General features: G+C 29.9%; 1 long non-coding RNA gene across 1 annotated transcript; it reads left to right on the forward strand.

The window, feature by feature from the left end:
* Nucleotides 1–5,116: 5,116 nt before the first annotated feature.
* LOC132723362 (uncharacterized) lies at nt 5,117–5,900 on the forward strand. Its single transcript, XR_009624737.1, has 2 exons — nt 5,117–5,410; nt 5,664–5,900. It is a non-coding gene; the product is annotated as an uncharacterized LOC132723362 (long non-coding RNA).
* The last annotated feature ends 2,023 nt before the right edge of the window (nt 5,901–7,923 follow it).

Raw genomic sequence — 7,923 nt, forward strand, 5'->3', positions numbered from 1 at the left:
TAAATGTTATGAAGTGCATAATTTGTCATAAGCACTAATATTGAAATAAAAAAGGTGCTTTGAATTGACTTGATTTGATTTTTTTATTCTTTTATCATTTTTCAAATAAAGTGGATAATAATAACCTCCTGTTGCACATTATATTTGAATAATTTTATACGTTTAAAAGATATTTTAATCAGCAATTTTCTTTACAATATTGCCAAAAAGAGTTATATGAAACATAATCCCCCTTTGTATTATAATGTTGACTTAATATATTTCAAAATCAATGAATAACTCAGTATAATAGATGTTTTTTACCATCTTATTGACAGAAAGATTCTTTACATGTCACTGATCAATCAGTTTAAATCATTGCCATTCATTGCTATAATGATTAAAGTAACAAAAAACTGAAATGCTTTATTTGTTTAGTTATTCTCTTCATTTTGCCAATTAATGTCAGTTAGAAAGCATTAGTTGTAACACGTTTATAATCTTATTATTTGAAAACTTGTTTAAACAGTATTGAAAGTATCATATTTTCAACGCTATTTTGTACGTTCAATTTCAATAGGACATTTAATAATGAAAATGTGTTTTGCAAAATTTCCTTTTACCAAATTTTGTATAGATATATCTTCAATTATCTTGATATCAGAAGAACATGAAATTTTAACAACCAAAATAACAAAACATGATGTGTTTAATATAGATGCCCTCAAAAATTGAAGAGAACCATAATAAAGAAATTGCTAATAGAGCCAATGTTCCTGTTCAGTATGGTAAATCTACTTTCACTTAAAGTTGTCATTTTCCAGTGGTATACCCGTGACGACTTATTAAGTTATTAGAGTTTTGTAATAATAGGAAATGGTTTGTTTCTTTAACCTTTACACCTCTGTATATGTTTAATAGATTGACCCTGCAGTGAATTTTGGAACTGTCCATTTGAGTCTTGGCGAGTTCCATATAGGCTGACATATAAAATGGTGTTAATCACTCGATGTAAATCTAAGATCGAAATGAAAAGTTTGAAAACGTTATAAGATTAGTCATATGTGAAAGGTGGCTTGACTTTATACGAGTGACATAGGGCAGTTAGTTTTCATAGCTAGCATTCAAAGGAATATACCTTTGTAGCATATATCTAACGTAGATCTTAACTATTTAGTGACATTGATTCCCAAAGGTGCATGACTTTAGCTAAATTTTAAAAACAAAATAACAAACAAAAATATTATTTGTTGTAAGCTATTACATGTATATGAGTTTGAAAACAAAGTTCATTATGATTTAATTTCGTTTGTGGCAAGTACATTTGAAACACAACTTTAACACTACATGTATGTCTGATATGTCAAAATATAAAACCTGGACAAGATATTGGCGTAAACAATTTTAGATTAATCCTTCTGTTGACTTATATTCTATCTGAAATAAATGTGCCAGTAAATAGATACCTTTAAGAGTTGCACCAAGAAAGGAATGAGGCATATGCATTCATTTATCTTAATTTTATTATTTTTTTTACCTTCAATTTATACAAAGTTAATATAGCATTTATCTTAAATGTGCTAAAAGATTTACCACCCTGTTTTCTAAACCTTTGATAATTAATTGTAAATATGAGTTTACAATCACCCCCTGATGTTTTATTTTATGAATTCTAACAGCGATAATGACTTGGTGCGAACAGTCCGTGTAGAGAATTGGGCGCACGTGCTTTCTCGTGCAGACTGATTACAATCAAAACTGTCCGCTGCCTCGTACGAGCGTTTAAAATTAAAACAGTTGCACACCTTTTTTCAGGATTAGAGATATAAACATTTCTGACATATTACTGATCTTGTATACTTCTCTTAGCACATAGACATTAAATCTGCGCTCCTTGATTAACTTAGTTGGTACCTCGGAGAACACAGTGGTAACAGTTTATATATCTCGCTAGTGGAAGTATTTAGAAAATAATTAGTTCCAGGGAATAATTACCACTCTCTATACTCGTACAGTTCATGTCTGTAAACATTACTCTGTGTTAAATAAATAAGATAATTTGCCTGCCATTAAGAATTAGCAAACTAATTGAGATAGTTTCGGATACATTTACAGGCGATGCACATCTTGGCCTAGCAATTTTATACGAGATATTTTCTGGTTCCCTTCCTTATAGCAATCATTTCTTCATCATTTTCATCTTGAACCACTAATGCCTTTAACTGAAACGATAGCTAAAATCGTTACCAAAATGGGGAATTAGAAAAGTAAATGGTGTATTCAGTGATATTCGAAATAAAAATAAAAACAACACTATAAATTTCCATTAAATTGTTTTTACTTTGCAACTCATAAAAATCGTGAAAATATTTTATAAAATATCATAAAACGATTTTAACAAACACCATTAACATCTTGGTATGGTGATAACAAGGTGGCAATGTTTTATCGGTAACATACTAAGATTGTTTTGTAATGCATTAAACCACTTGCATTGTACATTGTATAATTTACTGATACTGAAAACAATTGTAATGTAAAAATTGTTATTAGTGTAAACCAATTTGCATAGAAGATGACCCATTTTTTATAAAGAAAATGCAAAATTTATTGGCAATGAAAGCCATTTGCAGTATGAAATATTATGGAAATGTAAACATTTGTAAGTATAAAGAAACTCTTACTCGTAGTATTACAAATACAGTGAAAGACCTTTCGACAATATAAAACAACGTTTCAATATAGCCTCAATTGTGCTTTCTAAAAATGCAGCAACAGCTTCATTAAACAAAGAAAGCGTCTTTATTACTCGGAATACGGAATCAATCGTCTAAGATAAGTAGATTGATGTCGTCTATCCAACTCTGATTATTTACAGAACATTGATGTATCACTCCATTTGTCGCTCAATAAACAAACTAAGTGGGATTATTTGATGCCTAATATAACAACGAAGTGGCGGACGGGGGAAGGAATGTTAATAATATCATTTAAGCAAAATGTTGCCGCATATTGAAACTGATTACTGCTCAGTGTCCCGAAAATCTAGACCAAATTACAACATAGCAGGCCTTTTCGTCAATGACACATTTGCATATAGGTCTTATTAAATTAGTCATCGGACACGTTATGTAAATTGTTGAACAACTGTCAAGTCGATGCCCATATCTGATAGCATTAAATTTACAACTTTTTTCATGTACTGTTTTGCCTTTCAAATGATATTAATTGGGGTGTAAAGTATGAATCTAATGTCAGTCGATCTTCACTAAACAGTAAATTATTTGAGGAAGTTTACATTTGCGTGTTTTTGAAACGAGGATAGAATAAATAAACACGCATCTGAAAATGATATTTTGGTGCAACTGAAATTTGGTTGTTTGTTTAGAATGACGCGCAAGCTGTTGCAAGTGTAATCGATAGCAATGCATGGAGACCCAATCATTGCCATGTCATCTTTCTGGATTTAAAATCTGACAAAAATGTTCACCCGTTGATATCATGTTCTAAATTACATTTCAATCAATGTCAATAGTTTGTTTTGGATTTATTTACAGTTTAAATTATTGAACTGTCGACCCACCTTTGCTTATAATCAGATATCAATCTTGGAACACTGAAATTTTCATTTTAACTTTTTTATGACCGTTAGATTTTTGCTCTCATAAAATTGTATTGTTCAGATATGATATAATGATAATTAGCCATTGTCTAGTTTACTTATAACAGAAATTTTATTTTAGCCTGACTGTTACAAAGCACATTATCATACAAAATATAATCATTCAAATATATAAGTTGGTAGCAAAGAAAAAGGTGTTTTACAAGTATATAGTAAATCTAAACAAGTTAATTCAAATTTACTTAAAGCACCATACTCTTGTTGTAAATGTGTTTACTTTGATATGCTTGCTTGTTCAGTTTATTGCTTAATTTTGAATAACAATTATTTTAGATGTATAGGTTTTGAGTATACCTTTTCGTCCGCCTTAATATTGAATACTTAGTATATAACCAACGTACAATAATGAGTAAATTGTGAAGTGTGAGTCATAACATCATCTTAGGATAAGGCTACAAGGATAATTAATAAGATAAATTAATAAATATAAGCTCGAGACATTTCCACTTTTATCAGATTGAGAAGCCATAAGAAGGTAAAGTGTCTGAGTTTATTAAATTGTGAAAATGTGTAGACATATTTATCTTTCAGTCATAGACCATACATGTAAAATTCAGTTCTAAAATAGACAAAAATAGAATCCCTAAAGAAAGTCCAACACAACAAAACTGAAAATGTTGCAGGCTCGGTTTGATTGAGCCTGTTCATGGACGGTACTGGAATGTGCAAGTTACCGTCCACGCCCCCTAGCACCGGCATATGCAGAATTCAACATCTAACACGAAAATGGTGAAATTTTGAATTTAGAAACATCCGTAGATGTGTTCATACAGCGGTTATCATGGAACCTTCAATGTGACACAGTTTTATTAGGACTTTTTACGTCTATGAAATTATTGTGTATCGTATTGGTAAGTTTGATGTAAGTATAACGACGTATAACGTAGTGGTCTATGTAATGAGATTTAAAGCCTAAAAAACATAAACAAATTGAATTTCTTGCATAGATCAACTGGGGCACTTAAAACAGAAAGATATATGCGAACTCGGAATGAATTGAAAATCGTACTTTGTGTGTCCTTTTTAAGCCCGATTTGAGTAACGCTTTTCAAGTTTGCATCTTTTTTCCCTATTAGAATAATCATTCTGGAAAAACGGAGTAAGCAAAATGATCTGAACATAAATCTCGGAAAATTATTTCCAGTCAAGTCGTGTCAAAAAACCTCAGTATGAATTGATATTAAACTAGAAAATACATCAAATCCTATACACTATTGATGTACGTTTCCATGCACAAATACTTTGTGTCATACTGGACTAGACCAGATTTATTCAGTGTCTAAACTAAAAAGACGCAAAGTTTTTATTGCGATAGTTTTATTTGTAACGTTAATATTATTTTCATTTTTACAAGCATTCTGTATGTATGTCTCCACAGCTGTTCGTTTTTTTTTTCAATTTGATTTGTTTTTCTCAAAAATTAAAAGGAAACCCCCTGACGCCATTTGTGACAATAATTATACAATAACGAGATTTGTGCATTTTAGTCGCATTATGTACAGAAATAATACCGATTATTAAATTATTAAATATCAGACCAGAAGTTTTACATGCTCTTTTTTCAGTAAAACATTTGTGTAAAGAAAATTATAGTTTGGATTATTCTTATTTCACTGTAATTTACGTTGTCTGATATACGTCTATTAGTGAACAACGCTGTAACCGTCCGATACCACTCGCTTCCCCTTTAACTTTGAAAAAATGATATACTGTCTTCACTCGAAATCTCCGAATGGAGAACTACGAACGGTAATACAATAATAATACAGCCTAGCTCTACATTTATCTTCTCTTATGGATTTTTTATGACTTTAACGAAATGCTAGTTTTATAGTACGGAATTTAAAAATTTGGAAATTAAACTAGAATATAATTGAATTAATTAAAAATCTCTTACTTAAAACATGTTTTTCATTGATTTTCACAGAGCATACATAATGAATTACTCGCATTATGATAGTTTTGTTTTTATGCAATGAATTTTGTTTCATAAACTTTTCAGGCCCGTAAAACTAATATGATCGATCTTCGTTGAAGTATGTAGACAATATTACCATATCAAATTCATAATGAAACTGATATACAGTCGATAACGGTACAACATCTTGATTCGCATGAAAATAGTCTTGACGGGACGATGGGGAAATCAACACATATTTTATTCGTTTTGATAATAGTGTTTATGATGGTATGGAGTAAACCGCCGACCGAGCAGCGTCTTCATCACTTCCTATTACAGGTAAGTCCAATTACTTATTCGTAACTTATAAGGTAGTCGTTCTTTTTAAAAGTAATAACTCTGCGCAACAAGTATGTATAAAATAAGACACATGTTAATATAAAAAACGATTAATATAGATATAAATTGTTGGAATCTGAATTTTTCTTTTTTTATTTTAAATGATTAAATTTGTTAGGACATACCAGACCTGATAGTACTTTGATAACTTTTATGAGATTAATTACTGCTTTAAAACTTCTTTACATTCAATTTGAAACCACATATACCATGTTAAACAAGAGAAAGTTAAGATTACACGTTCAAATCGATGAAAGCCATATTTATGTGACAGGAATTATTTACAGACCGCTGATAACTTTTCGTTATTTTATTATTTTTGACTATGGTTAATTCTTAGTGTCCTTTAATGAATTTAATTTTTCTGTTAAAGTTAATTTAAAGTTTAATCAACAAGAATCGACCTTATGCATGCTGCTTATTTGATTTATTGTGATTTGGAAGTTTTGTTATAATATTTATGGTATTTCTTTGCATTACCTGGGACAAAAATAATGATATATATTTACGTCCCAGGCATTATATACTGTACATGTATAGCAAACAGTACAAATGATGCAAGGAATGTGCTAGTGGACAATGTATTTTAACATGATTCTTTTATGTTTAAAAGCCAATCAGCGGTTGTACATTTACCCCAATGTACGATCACATCGTGTTTAAAAATTCAGTGTACGATGTACATATCAATACTTGAAAAAATACTATAAAGTTACCTCCCTTTCTTCATTATAAAATAATTCAATATTATAATAATAACTTCTGCAATTAATATAACGTTAATGACGTATTGTATATTTATTGTATATCAAACTTTAGAATGTAACTTTAAAAAAAATTGACATTTGATACCTGTTTACACATGATATTTATGTTTAGAGCACCAATTGATATTGAGAATTTATCTTTTTTTTATTTAAATATCGTCATATTACTAGTATGCACAGCGGAAACCTTTTAACCATATACAGGTATATATTCTTACTAATGGGACTGTAAAAAAATCTCTTCGTCCGCATAAATATTTTATAAACAAAGTACAAAACATGTAATAAGTAAATCATAGCTAATGTACATGTTAACTAATTCACAAAAAGTTTGTGTATGTTTTCGTATTTTTAACCAGAGCGCATCATTAATTGGTACATGGGCATATATTTAATGATTAAAACATGATTATTAAGTACATGTACACTTATTTAATTACAAAATCATCGTTATTTAGTACATGTACACGAACCTAATTATAAAACGTCGTTAACACGTATTAATTCTAAAGAAATCTCGTTTAAATTTCGGTACATTGAAGTATTTACAATTACAAATACTTTTAGTTAATACAATTATCGTCAACGGTTAATAACTATTTTAACTAGCTACAGATATACATTGTAAATACATAGACTAAAAAGTTCAATTGTTTGACATTTTTATAATTTGATTTGGCGTGTTAGCTTGAATGTCCTGTACTTCATTCATAAAGCTTATACGTAAGTGCAACCAAGTGCAGCCATGTTGCTTTTCACATCAGGAAGGATCTGTTATTGAGACTCACATTCTATTTCAAATAACCTATTACTAGACCCTGTCATAGTAAATGCTCGTAAATTTAAATATTAAGTAATACTTTAATCCCTCCATGACAATATACAATGATAAAAGTGCTTTAAAGAACATATTCAGTCAAGCTGCTTGTAAAATCATTCATGAAATTTCCAAGTATGACATGCACATTAAAGAGTATTCTTTTTTGTCACTTTAAGAGAAATGTCAACATGTAAATATACGCGCTGTGGCATCGTCTATAGGTGTACTAGTATTATCTATGCCGACTTAAAGGCACATTATGTCTCGGAATAATCTGTTTTCCTTCTTTGAAATGGGCTTACGTGAGTGTATGTCGTTAAAATAATGACTTTAGAGCACGATACATGCTTATAACCTGACGAAAGTAGTTTAAAAT

Source organism: Ruditapes philippinarum, unplaced genomic scaffold (assembly GCF_026571515.1).
Source record: "Ruditapes philippinarum isolate M1 unplaced genomic scaffold, ASM2657151v2 ctg7191_1_1_1_1, whole genome shotgun sequence".
In the NCBI taxonomy this organism is placed as follows: Eukaryota; Metazoa; Mollusca; class Bivalvia; order Venerida; family Veneridae; genus Ruditapes; species Ruditapes philippinarum.